Source organism: Protopterus annectens, chromosome 3.part1, assembly GCF_019279795.1.
Source record: "Protopterus annectens isolate FY-2018-M chromosome 3.part1, PAN1.0, whole genome shotgun sequence".
NCBI lineage: Eukaryota > Metazoa > Chordata > Ceratodontiformes > Protopteridae > Protopterus > Protopterus annectens.
The window spans coordinates 1,706,912,858-1,706,924,514 of NC_056732.1; the positions used below are offsets into that span (position 1 = coordinate 1,706,912,858).

At 44.9% G+C, this 11,657-nt stretch overlaps 1 protein-coding gene across 1 annotated transcript in view; it reads left to right on the forward strand.

Moving 5' to 3' along the window:
* The window catches only part of GRINA (glutamate ionotropic receptor NMDA type subunit associated protein 1), a gene marked incomplete in the record, with an annotated part of 1,506,806 nt that overhangs the window by 365,478 nt on the left and 1,129,671 nt on the right, over window positions 1-11,657 (forward strand).

Genomic DNA, 11,657 nt, shown 5'->3' on the forward strand with positions numbered 1-11,657 from the left:
GACCTGACATCCACTCACCCACCTGTGAAAATAAGTGCTTAGTTCAGCAACATATTCACACACACTTTCATCTGCCTTGCGTTTATGCTCGAGAAAACTTTTCCTGTAAGCTTTAGGTGTACAGTTGAAACATTCTAGCAAACTTTTTTTTACATTATTATAATTTAAGCAGCCATTATCTGACACTTTGGAAAGAACAGTTACAGCTTTACCATGGAGTAATGGGGTCAGGCTCTGTGCCCAAAGCCCTTGGTCCGCATCGTACTGTTAACATACCCTCTCAAGCATATGAATGAAATCATCAAAATTATTCCCCTCTGTAAATTGTGGAAGAAATTTACTGACCTTTGTTGCTTCTGGGGTTCAGTTACTCCCTTCCCCATTACCTCCATGACTCTGGCGAAGAGTCAGCATCTCTTTTTCCATGTTGCCTCTGCCTCTCCTTCTCCTCAGCATCCGGGCATCGTAGTCTCATTTTCCTCAGCCTTCAGATGTCGCAGTTTCTCATTTTTCTCAGTCTCCAGATACCTCCGTCTTTCTGCTGCCTCTATTTCCAAACACTTGGCCTCAAGCTCAAGTCTCTTTAATTCCAGATGGATTTTTTTTAAGTCCTCTGGGCTAAGGATGAGCTGTCCATTTTCTGAGAGTTGTACATCTCCATGGCCAGTCTGATTGTCCTCCTGGTTGCTGTTCTCTGATGCAGCAGTGACTAAAGCTGCAGTCATGTCTGCTTTAGGCAGGTTGGCACCCACCAGTCCTTTAGCCTGGCACATTTCAGCCAACTAGCCCCTTGTCAGCTTGCCATACTCCTCTGCTGACATGCTTGCCTGCTCTCCCTGAGTAACTAAGCTAACAAAAAAAAACAAACAAATAAAACAATTGTGATATGAACTCTGAATGTTCACTGGGAGGCTGATTTGGAGTACAAAAACACCTTCAGTGACCACTGTACACAAGTTACAGAAATTCAGTATCCTCACCACTAAAGCCAAATAATATGTGATGTAGCTATCTCGCCACTATCAACCAATTAATATGTGATGTGGCTATCCCACCACTGCCATACAGTTAATATGTGAAGCCCCTGCACTGGCCCAGTAATCAAGGAGCTTCCATCCTCACTGCTAGCACCAGAGGGGGATGTGCGCATTGGGAGGAAGACAAATACACTTACAGTAAAGTACAATTTCCCCTAAGAGCACAGAGTTCACAGTCAATCTGTGGCTGGTTTCTCTCTCTCCAGATCCCCAGTAAGACTCCCCCCTGGCACAGTTATAGGGTTATGATCTCAGCCGAATGGTCAAGGCAAAACTGCCAGCACCCTCTCCGACCAACCAGTGCTTCGTGTCCCTGCCCAAATAGCTCACACACACACACACACACACACACACACACACACACACACACACACACACACACACACACACACACACACACACACACACACACACACACACACACACACACACACACACACACACACACACACACACACACACACTTTGAGATTTGATTTATGTACAAACAGACACTCCTGGGGAAGGCTGGCATACGTTCACTAACTATGACCCTGCTGCCCAGACTATAAGTTAGAAATCACTGCCACCAACCACCCTTTATCAGCTGCTATAAGGCTATTACAAAGGGTGACCAATTCTACTGTGTAATGTTACTGTTATAGAGATGGTGTGACCAACAGCAAGGCTACTTCAGTAGCCTGTACAGTGTCATGAAATACATGCACAAGAACACCGAGTTTAAATGTCTCTAAACAATCCAGCCACAATTAAAATGTTTATTTAACAATAAATAAAAGCACAAGACAATACTCAATAACTCAGCACGACAACAAAGTTCAGAATCACATGAGACTTCAAAACAACATTGCAGGACAGTCTCAAATAAATACAGAAAACATCTAAACTAATCTTTACTGTATTCCTAACTATATCTAAGCGATACTATACCCTAAATTACTTATAAAGCCAGGCAAATATAGATGGGAAGTGTTGATGAGGGGATGTTTTCAGATCCAAGACAAGATACAAAATGCACAGACTTTCTCTGAGAGAGAGTTCTTAAATAACTATCCAACATTTCTGCTAGGTTATCTCTGATTACATAATTCTTTGTCACTTCTGTGTCAAAAATACTTATCTCTCAGAAGCTTGCCTGGAACTGGAAGTTGTAACACAGTTACGCACTTTTACCTTTGAAACCTGTAATTACTTCTGTTTCCAGACAATAAAAAGAATTTCTAGCTGCAGACATTTTGTCTCCTAGCTAAGATAAACACCATTGTAAACAATTCATTTATTTTCTTAGTTCGCAAGTTAACTCTGTTCTTTTCCAGTAGGGTACACTGTGGTTACTTTCTTGAAGCTCATCAGATAACATACAGTTTCCTTACATTTGTAGGACAAGCATACAAGTTATATTACTATTCACAAATGACCTAGAATTATTTACAAAATTCCAGCTGGCTGGGTTGGCAGCCTTCACACTCCTGATGTGTTTTGGCAACTTTTGTAATGTTTTGACATAACCAAGTCCTTCAGGAAGGCTAACCAGCTATTAATTCTTAGTATTGGGCTAAGAAAGTTCATCCTACGTCTAAACATGTTATTTCTAAATGGTTATCACTGCTAATTTGTATTGTCACTCCCAACAAGGCAGAAATATTCCCTGCAGGTAGAGGCACATTTCACTAGGGTCTTAGATTCCTTGATGGCATACTGAAAAGGGGTGGACTCTGGAAGCATTTTAGAGACGGAAACTTGGTCCTCTATTCATACACATACAAAGCCTTACAAACTGGATTCCTTCTCCAGATCTGAAGCAGGCTTTACTAGGAAAATATGGTCCCCCCCTTTCCTTCCTCCTCAGCAGTGACAATGATGAACGTAATACAGTTATGCAAGTTGCACTTTACTGTAACAGTAGATGTTCAAATTCTTCACTGCTGCAGTTGCCATACCCACCCACCACCCCCCTTATTGTATAGTCAGTGTGGGTTATAACTATTTATTGTTATTAGTTGTCATTGCTGATACTTGGAATGAATTTCCCATTTTTACACTTTGGGCAAGAAAGTCCGGATAATTTTAGTCACTCTTGTTGCTTTCATAGTTCTTTTCTAAAGGACTTGACCTGTAGGCAGCTGGTGTGATTGTTTGTAGTAGGGAGGGGGTTATAGCTTTGAGAAGCTGACCAGTTGCTGTATTCTTGGCAGGATGCAACATAGGCTACTGCAGCAGTAAAGAAATCATACACCCACTGTTAGAGGTAAGTGCAACTTACACAACTATACTTTCTTTTACACCAAGTGCAGACTGGCAGATTGTTCCCATTTGATATATTCTGTTCAGTTCTGTCTTTTCACACCTCTTCATTTCTTTACAGTTATTAGAGAATAGGCAAAACGTAAGTCATCATTGCAGTGGAGACCGGACTTTCTCCAAAGCGGTGTTAATATACACATAAAGCCTTGTAAAAAAAAAAAAAAAAGTCTGCTACTTCATAGAAGCATATTAAGCCGCTGTGTAGCTTAGACAGGAAAAAAAAAAAGCAAATTACCACAATTTTTATACTTGCTTAAACCACAGCTTTGCTGTTTAGTGAACATTTAAAAAACATTTCCTGCCACTGCACTCTCCCTCCTTAACATCCCCTACTCCTCATAACTTAATCTACTTTCTGCCCTTAACTCACTAGCTCTCTCTACTCTTCCTTGACTACTCTTTTTACTGTCTTCTAAAATTTATTAAGCAAATTGCCTCAGAGAAACATTCTATTGTAATTGTCTTGCCTTCATGCAACTACATCATGAAAAAACTGGGTGTTTGTAACCACTTACCCCAAAAACTATACTCATCTTAATGACATATTTCTTTTTATAAATCTTGAAATAGTTATGCTATACTCCTGATTATTGACACTGTATAACATTGTATTGTTACTTAACGCCTTGTAGTAATCCTGTAACATTGCTGTTTAATGCTAATAAATTGTATAATATGTTGGAGCTTTTCTCCCCGGTCCTTCGCTGAAAAATGGCTCTTCAGCTCAGTCAGACAAACCTGATCAACAAATGTAAAATAAAATAAATAAATTTTAAAAAATGATATCCGCAGAAGTGTGCATATGTGAGAGAGAGAGAGTGCATACTTAACTTTCAACTGCAGCAGGCAGACCTTCAACATTCATTCTCTAAACAATAAAAAGTATGAAACTCTAATGTCTGACATTATTGATAGACCTTGATTCTTCAGTAAATGAAAGTATGCGAGGGACAAAGCACAACTGTATAGCAAAGTCAGGGTCAGTTAAGAAGCACAGTTTGTGTGTGTGTGTGTGTGTGTGGGGGGGTTCCAGTGCCTTACATTGTATGATTTTTTTCATTCATTTGATTGTAATGACACATCTGTGGTGTATTCAGTCAACAATATGGTTGTAACTGCTGTGTGTGTGTGTGTGTGCAGCTTCTATGTATATGTGGGCCTGTCTGTGCAACGTAAATTGTGTGTGTGTGGGCATAAAACACTTGTACTTTGGATAGAGCATACTTTCTCGAATGACAATAATATATGCTACAGCAAGTTTAAAACATTAGGCGGAGGAGCTATTTAGTATATAGTAATAAAAATAAATAACTCTTTAAGTGCAGTAACACCCTCCAGGGTGGTGGTTATCAGGGGAAATAATGCCCCTTTGGGGGTAATAAGGCCCTCTGCCTATAGCATTGTCCTGACAGTACCCCAGGGTCGTCGTTAATTTCCTGATATTGCCCACCCTCTTTGCCATTATTGCTTGTTTTTAAACTGTTCAGGTGTCAAAGCTAATAACAAAGTCCATGCTGGAGATCAGTCCAGCAGTCATATGAAGGGAAACGGGTAAATAATTTTTAATAGTCAAGTGCTTTCATCTGATAAAACAGACTTCATTATAACTGAGATGTTCGTCATTCCCATTGCAGTAGCCTTTACGGTGTATAGGTTATGTCTTACCAAGGACATAACTGGCCTGCTTCCAAAAGCTCTGGCTCGCTTCCAGTTTGAGTGCTGATTGGTCAGCCCTGAGGAGGGACAATCAGTCAGTGGAAAATCTTCAGTAGTACTTGCTGTTGTATGAAGAAGCAGCCCAGAGGCTTCACAAGAGCAGCAGCCGGACTTTTCAGCTTCTTTCAAGCAGATAAGTGCCCTTTGGGTAACCTTTCTACACAGAAAATATTTTGTGTGTATGTCTGTGTGTATATAAAATGTATGTGTGTGTGTACACATGTGCACGCACGCGCACACACACACACACACACACACACACACACACACACACACACACACACACACACACACATATGTAAAAATCATGAACAGATGCATGTTGAGCTTGAAGCAGTGTTGCATGCTCTAGTAATGTACTTCAAACAGAAAAGCAGAGCTGTAGGAATATTTTAATGAAGGCGCACAACCAAAAATTATTAATGGTCAGCAGTTTTGCTCACTTCCTTTGAAGTGACTGGACAGTTAAGTTATATTTATTGAATAGAAAATAGATATTTAATGCAGAGCTTTGTAGCAGTTGGAACTAGGTCAGTACCTACGTGGTATTAGTTCATTTAAAAATTTCCTGAGGGCCAAACTGACTCCAGCCCCCACCCCCCCCACACACGCACATACAGTACCATCTGACATTAGCTTAAATGTGTATGCATCCTCAAATTCAATATAATTCAGTGTAAATGGGTATCCTTTTACACCTTAATTCATTACTCAGCCAGTTTATTAATTAGAAAAACGATAATAGCAAATGCAAGATTTGTATAAACTGGAATTAAGTGCCCATCTACCAGGGAGGGTCCACTTGGAAATGATCTGGTGGACCAGTCTTTACACCCTTGAGCCATGGAACAATAACTAAAAATTTGTATGAATTTTGATTGGTATGCAGAGCAGCCATTTTTGGTTGGAAGGATTGATGTTATGTAGTCCTATCTCGCCTACATTCTTACCTGTGGGTATTAGGCTCAGACTCAGACGATTTTACTAGCTCAAAGTCTCTCATTGGCTGGGCTAAGTGGTTATCCCATGGTGCACTGCTCCATATCCCCAGATCTCATTTGCCGCTTGTGTAGCTTGGACGTGGTCTCGCTTGGCTGTGGCTAAGTACCTTCTTTTTTGCTATTTCTCGTAGAGAAATGTGGTATTTCATACCCAAAAGCTATTTTGATAGCTGTTTCTTGTTGCTGTGTTTGAGTGTGGCAGTTGTGTTTTTTGGTATCCCTAACTGTTCCAGCGGGCTAGGCCCATTTTAGTTAGAGGACCTAGTCCTCCCCTCTGTTAGATAAACTTTTAGTGTGATTGTTTGTCTGTGTGTCCCCTAGAAGAACCGTTTCAGTTAGAGGTTCCTGGATTGTGTCAAGTAGAGTTTTTTCTGGTGTTTATACTTTGTGTGTTGTTCCCGCCCTTTTTTGTGATTTGTGTCTAGGTGTTTTCGCTTAGCACTAGTTATAAGATGTCTAAGGATCAGAAGGAGCATAAGCCTTCCGGCTTTAAAAAATGTTCCAAGTGTGGATATAAGATGTCCATCACGGATGGACACTGTGTGTGTGTTTACTGCCTTGGAGCCATCCATTTACAGGAGTCGTGTAGCTTTTGCCACGGGTTCAGTCCTAGGGTGTTCCAGGAGAGGAAAAATAAATTAATATTAAAGGGACTTCTAAAACCATCGTTTGAGGAAGCTATAGACTCTGCTTCCAGTTCTCAGTCAAAATCCAAAGCTTCCAAGGCTAAGAAAAGGTCTCCGGCTCCATCTGCCTTTTCGGAGCCTCCGGAGAAGATTACTGTATTGGATTCTACCTCCTCAGCTCCACTGTCCTTGGGACCACAGGAGGTATCGGTGTTAACTGAATCGGCATCGGCTCCTATCATTCTTGGACCCATTTGGAGCAGATCGCTCAGTGTGATGCATGGTTCACTTGACAAGAGATCCCAATCTCCATCGCTCTCCTCCAAATCCTCCAGGCTTTCTGATTTGGATACTGATAGGGTCGTGCAGAGGCTCCTGCAGTCGCCGGTGTTGGCTAAATTGTTCTCTGCTCCGACCCACTCTGCTCCGGAGCTAGTTCCTATGACTGTTTCGATGATTCCTCCTCCGAGCACATCCTTGTCGTCAGAGCCTGTATGCTCCACTCCGAGTGATGTTCCTCAGTGGCTCAGATACCCTCTCAGGGTCTATCGGTGCTGACCTCTGCTCCGACCATGTCTGTTCTGTCCACAGGGTTTGGGACTCTGGTCTCTTTGGTCGGGCCCGAGGGGGATACTTCGGTACATCTGTCGGTTACGAGTCTCTCATTGGGTGCATCGGCTTGTGGGATCCTGGTCCCGGTCGTGGCCTCGGAGGCTGGCTGGTCCTCGGACTCGGGGGAACCGGCCTTCAAGGCCATGCGGAGCGCGCTGGCCAGATCATCAGCTACATCACCCGGGTCAGTCATTCTGTCCCCCACCACCCTGGCGAGAGCTTCTGATACTCACCTATCCATGGACAGAGCGCCAGGCCCTAAGGGTACCCCCACGAGCGGTCCCCAACTTTCTGAGGGTCTCCCAGAGTTTGTGCTTGAGGAGCCTCCTAGAAAGAAATTGTGCAAGAGGAAGCACATAGACTCCCAGGATGAGTCTCTCATCTCCGATACTGATCTCGAGGAATCTGAAGGGTCCCCCAAGTCATCCTCTGATGATGTTTCCTTCTCCGATATCTTGGAGATACTGAAACAAAGAGGTGACTGGCCTTCCAAAGCTCCTTCTGAGGAGGAGTCAGTATTCCTTAAGGCTTTTGGCACTCAGTCCTCTGCCTCCTGGGTGTCTCCACCCTTCGACGAACTTCTTGACCTCATTTGTCGAAGAGTGTGGGAAAACCCTGATTCTGTGGAGCCCGTGCCCAGGCGTCCCAACAAATTCCTTTCCGCCCCCCAGGGCAAAGATTTTCTGTCAAAAGGAGTCCCTGTAGATGCCATGGTGGTGGTGGCAGCCACCCAGAAGGAAGTAGCAAAGTCTTCTTCATCCGTCCATCCTCCTAACAAGGGGTCTAGGACCATGGATCGGTATGGGAAGCATACCCTATCTTCAGCAACCCTCACTCTACGGTCGCTGAATTATCTGTCTCTCTTCACTCTGCTCCAGAGAAATCTCCTCAAAGAGTTGGGAAGATACACTCGCGGGTAACATACCTGAGGCGGTGGTTCAGACGGTTAACGCCCAGGTCTCTACCCTCAACTCCATTGCTAACTCGTCCATGCTGCTCATTTCGTATGCAGCCGAGGGAGCAAGTAGGGTAGCAAGCTCAGGGGTCACCGTTAGAAGGCAAGCCTGGCTGCGCCTATGTCACTTTGCGGAGGCCTTCAAGTCTTCCTTCACTGACGCCCCATTTGACGGTTCCTCCTTGTTTGGGACCAAAGTGAAAGACACCCTCACCTGGTGCGAGCAAGAGGGAAAGACCCCTGTCTGCCGTAGGGGTCCGTTTTTCCCTTCCTTCTAGGCCTTATCCCAAGGCCCAGCAGAGGGGGAAGATGTGGTTCAAGAAATCAGAGGTTTTTGCCTGCCGCACAAGGTGAACCGCCCTCCAGAGGCAGGGGAGGGGGGGTTATTCAGGGAGACGTCGCCCCAGAGGCAGAGGGGGCCCCCACAATTCGGGAGATCGCGACTCCTTCCGTGGCTCTCCATACTCTCATTCCTGAGGGTGTGCCCGACTGCGCTTATCCGCAGCCAGTCGGGGGTCGCATTTCCTTATACCCGGAAGCCTGGGAGAGCATTACCCAGGACTGATGAGTGTTACAGATACTTTCCGGAGGTTACCTCATTCCATTCTCTTCAGTACCCCCGTCAGTCAGAAAATCCCAGACGTTCCACCCAGTCAAAGGGATCAAGCAGCCTCAGAGTTCTCGCATCTGCTAGAAAAAGGAGCCATCCAACATGTCCCCTCAGACCAAATCGGATTAGGGACCGAAAAGAACAGGGGACCTGAGACCCATACTAGATCTCAGTCAACTCAACAATCACGTACACAAGTCCAAGTTCCGTATGGTCACACTACAATCGATTCTCCCATTGTTGGGAGAGGAGGTATGGATGTGCTCCATCGACCTCAAGGATGCTTACTACCATGTCAAAATGGACAGAGCATACAGGAGTCGCCTACGCTTATGGCTGGGAACCAGTCACTTCCAGTTTTGAGCCCTGCCCTTTGGTCTCACCACAGCCCCCAGGGTGTTCACCAAATGTATGGTGGTGGTGACGGCTCACTTGAGACGTCAGGGATTCCAGGTGTTTCCGTACTTGGACGACTGGCTCCTTACTTCCCCTACCAGGCATCAACTAGTTCAGACCAGGGATGCTACCATCAGTCTGTGTCACCATTTGGGCATAACGATAAACTGGGAAAAATCTGTCTTATTGCCTCAAAGCGTTTCACCTTTATAGGAGCAGATTTAGACACCATTCGAATGCGAGCATTCTTTCCACAAGAAAGGATCACAGTATTACAACAACAAATACACATGCTGATGCCCCTGAGACAAGTGAAGGCAAGACTGGTTCTCCAACTCCTAGGGACCATGGCAGCAACTGTCATGTTGGTCCCTCTTGCGAGATTACACATGAGACTTCTTCAATGGCTCCTCTTTGTTCAGTGGTCTCTCCAAAGACTCCCACTATATCATCCCATCTTACTCACGGGCAGGTGCAAGCAGGACCTCCATTGGTGGCTGTGCACCAACAATTTGAACGGGGAAAGCCCTTCGTTCCACCCGTCCCTGTTGCTATGGTGACCACGGATGCCTCCCAGATGGGGTGGGGGTGGGCATTATCTTGGCAGGACAGTCGAAGGCACGTGGCAGGAACATGAGATACATTTGCATATAAACGTCCTGGAGATGAAGAGCAGTGCTTCTTGCATTGCAGGCACTTCAGAAAGTTCTTCCTCTAGGGACTATTGCGATACACTCGGACAACATGTCAGTAGTGTGGTATCTCAACAAGCAAGGGGGAACCCGGTCTTACCCTCTGCGCAGAGATGCTATGCGAGTGTGGCATTGGGCAATAGCTTCCCAACGGTTTCTGGTGGCAATGCACATTCCGGGGAAATCCTACCTAATAGTGGACAGGCTAAGCAGAGCTATCCTTATGCCTTACGAGTGGTCCTTGAATCGCCTGGTTGCAGAGCGAATCTTCAGCAGATGGGTCAGCCTTGCTGTGACCTTTTTGCCAGCCCTCTCAATGCAAAATGCAGCAACTACTTCACGCTGATCCCCCCCCCCCCCCACAGGGGGAAGCACCCAGGGAAGCTCTGGTTCACGATAGGCCCTCCGGTCTGCTTTATGCTTTCCCTCCGTTTCCACTGCTGTCAAGGGCGCTTCAGAAAGCACAATCCTTGGGAAGCAGAATGATTCTGATTGCTCCACACTGGCCTCAAGTCTGGTTCCCCTTTCTTCAACCATACATTGTCGATGCTCCTTGAATTCTGGACCCTCAACCGGCTTTACTGACACACATGTCGGGACAGTTCCACCCCTGTCTGATGACCCTCTGGTTGATAGCCTTGGCTACTCCACTTCCATCGTTAGTCAGACATAATTTTTCACTGGAAGTGGTCCATATATTATCATCCTTTCATAAGCCATCTACTAGAAATATGTATTCTAGTAAATGGAAAAGGTTGTCTATCTGGGCACATACTAGAGGCATTGATCCTTACACAGCTCCAATAGATTCAGTTCTGGAGTTCTTGTCTGAGCTTTTCTATCAGGGGTCCGCATCAGCCACCATCAAAGTTCAGCTGGCGGCGATATCTAATTTCCACGTAGCGAATGAACCTAGTCTCATGGCACACAGACTATGCAAAGCATTCCTTAAAGGTACTCTGTTGCTTCGTCCCCCAGTGTCCGAACCTATCATGCCCTGGGATCTCAATTTTGTTGTACAAGCCATTACTTTACCACCATTTGAGCCTGCAGCTACCTGTGGATTAAAATTCTTGACATGGAAAACAGCATTCTTAACAGCAGTCACTTCAGCGAGGTGGGTTTTGGAAATTCAAGCCCTCTCCATCAAACCCTCATATTTAATCTTCCATAAAGATAAGGTCTCTCTTGGACCAAACTCCTTGTTCCTTCCTAAAGTGGCTTCCGTGTGTAACATGAATCAGTCTTTTGAGTTGCCAGTTTTCTTCCCCCACTTTTCTAACAAGGTAGAATTTAGATTTCACCAATTGGATGTACATATAGACAGTTACGCTTCTATCTACACCGGACAAAAGATATCCGGAAATCTGACAGACTCTGTCTCCTTTTCAGAAAACCGAATGGATTCTCCGGTATCCAAGGTCACGCTGTCTAGATGGATAGCCAGTTGTATCTCTTTCATTTATCAGGCAGGAGGTAAAAATTTGCCATTTCCAGTCGAGGCACATTCTACTCGGGCTGTTTCTATATCCACAGCCTATCAAGCTAGATTGTCAATGGATGATGTATGTGCTGCAGCTACTTGGGCTTTTCCTCATACTTTTGTTTCTCATTACAAATTGGACGTAGTCTCCAGGGGCAGGACTTCCTTTGGCTCCACAGTTCTCAGGAGTATTTTCCTATGAGCCACCCAGGATGTCGGTGCTAG